Source organism: Tenrec ecaudatus, chromosome 8 (assembly GCF_050624435.1).
Source record: "Tenrec ecaudatus isolate mTenEca1 chromosome 8, mTenEca1.hap1, whole genome shotgun sequence".
In the NCBI taxonomy this organism is placed as follows: domain Eukaryota; kingdom Metazoa; phylum Chordata; class Mammalia; order Afrosoricida; family Tenrecidae; genus Tenrec; species Tenrec ecaudatus.
The window spans coordinates 65,351,368-65,354,184 of NC_134537.1; positions in this window are offsets into that span (position 1 = coordinate 65,351,368).

Sequence of the window (2,817 nt, forward strand, 5' to 3'; positions counted from 1 at the left end):
AATAATAGATTTCTCCTGAAACACTAAGCAAAAATTTCATGGATATATGGTGTCACCCTGAAAGTACCACCTGGTACAGGTCACACCCCCATGATATATCTAGTAATAGCACTATGTAACTGACTTAACAATAGGATAGTTTCTACCCTCTATAAATGAAGAACTCAATATTCAATTAATCCAGGAGGGCCTGTGAGATATCATGCATGCATTGTTATTTGTAAAGAATTATATTTGTTTCATTTTTATTGGCCTATTAGAAAGCTTGTCTTCCTGAAGATGTTCTACACTGTGACTCTTGTGGGTTTTGCAGGATGTTGTTTAGCCATTTTGGACTCACAGCGACACCGTAGACAACAAAATGAAGCACTGCCCTGTCCTACATGGTCCAACAAATGGTTCTATGTTTGAGTCAATTGATGCAGCCATTGTGTCAATCCATCTCATTAAAGGTCTACTTTCGGGGAACTGTTACTGCAACAGACATAGTGTTCTCCAGTGACTGGTCCCTTCTGATTTTTTAAAGGATATTTAAATAATCATTTTATTTGGAACTCTTATAAATATCATAGCATCCCCCCCCCCATAATATTTTCCCTTTTTTTTTTTTAGTTGAGAAGCAACAAAGCACACATGGAAGAAGCACACGTCTGTGTAACCATGAGGTGTCGACAGGAAGAGGTATCAGAAGTTCAAAACAAGAAACCAAATTGATATGAAGGGGTGTACATGTAGTGGAGACTCAAAACCTACCTAAGATAACCGGACAGTCCCTCTCAGAAGGGCCACACAGAAGGGATGAAAAATCCAGGCCTCGGTATAGCACTGATGAACCACATAACCATCCTCTAGTTCTTTACATTTCCTTCCCTTGTTCTTATGGCTTCTATTTGTTTTACCTCATTAGTCACATTAGATTTGCAAATGTTCATTTATATATTTAAGATTATTGGGTACATGAAAGCCAAGATAGATAATCCTTCAGAAACAATAACAGCAGTAATGGTTCCCTGGGGGTACGGGAAGAGGGGATGGAGGGAACAGGGAGCTGTATGTGAATGGATATATTGGATCATGTAAGATAAAGCCTTCTGATAATATTTAAAGAGCATAAATCAAAGTTCTCTAAGGATCATTCTGGTTGTACTTCTCCCGAGACAGACTTGTTCATTTCTCTAGCAGCCCATGATATAATCAATATTCTTCAGCAAAATTATAATTCAAATGCATCATTTTTTGTCTTCCTAACTCATTTTTCCAGACTCATGCATATGTCAGTCATACCTATGTCCCTAGTTCACTTCAATATTTCCTTAATTTATCAGAGTGTTGTCTATTGATTCATTTGTAAGGGTTTCTTTATGGTCAGGTGTAAAATCCATACTAAAGTTTATGGAAAGGTTATATAATCAATATGGAAGTTTATCAGTAAGGTTTAACTCCTCTTCACTTTCAGCAAGATAGGTTGTATAATCTGCTCTTGAGGACTATTATTGTGTCTTCCTCCAGTTCTGACACTGTGTGTTATTCTTCATGTAGTCCAGAATCTCATATCATTTGCTCAGCATACAAACTAAAGAAGTTTGGTGCAAAGATACAACGTTCACACACACACACACACACACACACACACACACACACACACACACACACACACACACACCTGTCCTGATTTAAAACCTGTTCTGTTGAAATAAGTGCCTCTTGATCTATGTGCAGGTTCTGTATTAGTGCAATTACATATTGTGAGATTCCCATTTCACCAATGCTATCCATACTTTATCATGATCCATACAATTGCATGCCTTTGCATAGTCAGCAGAACACATGTAAACAGCTTTATGGAATTATCTGCTTTCATCCAACTCTATCTAACATCAGCAATGATAGCCCTCATTCTACATATTTGTTTGATTTAGATTTTACTTTCTGGTAGTTCCCTATTAATTTACTGCTGCAACCATTTTGGATGCTCTTCATAAAACATTTTCTGTATTTAATATTAATTTTAAACTTTAAAAATAATTTCTTTAAACTTTAAAAATAATTTCTGAATAGACTTAGGTAACTTTTATTTGGAATATGCACCAATATGAATTTCTTCCAGTTAGCATGCTAGGTGGCTGTCTTCCAAATATTTGGGCAGGTGAGCACCTCCAGTGTCACAATTGTTAGTTGAAATGAATTTTGAGTTGTATTCAATCAATTCCTGGGACTAATTTTTCCTCAATGCTTTCAGTATAGCTTGATCATCTGCCTTCAATACCATCAACACTTGATCATTTGTTACATCCTGAACTCATAGATGTCTACCACTTCTTTTTGGTACAGTGATTCTGTATTCTTCCATCTTCTTTTGAAACATACAGCATAATAGCATGCTTCAATAGTTTGAATTATGTTGTCATTGTTAGTTCTGTCCTGTCACTATGGTTCAGATTCATAAGGACTCTACAAGAAGCAGAATAAACCATTGCTTTGTTCTGTGACATTCTGACAATTGTTATTGTTGAGCCACTGTGTCAACCCATCTCATTCTGAATCTTCTCTTTTCTTCTATTTTACCAGCAAGATGTCCTTCTCCAGGGATTGGTCTCTCCTGATAACATATCTAAACTATGTAGGCCAAAGCTTGGCCATTCTGACTTCTAAGGAATTTAGAAAAACTTCCTTCAATACAGATCTGTTTGTATTAAAGTGATTTATGATACTTTCAATATTCTCTACCAACACCAAAATTGAAATATATCAATCCTTTTCAGTTCTTCCTAATTCATTGTCCTTTAAATATTTTTAAAATCATTTTATTGGGAGCTC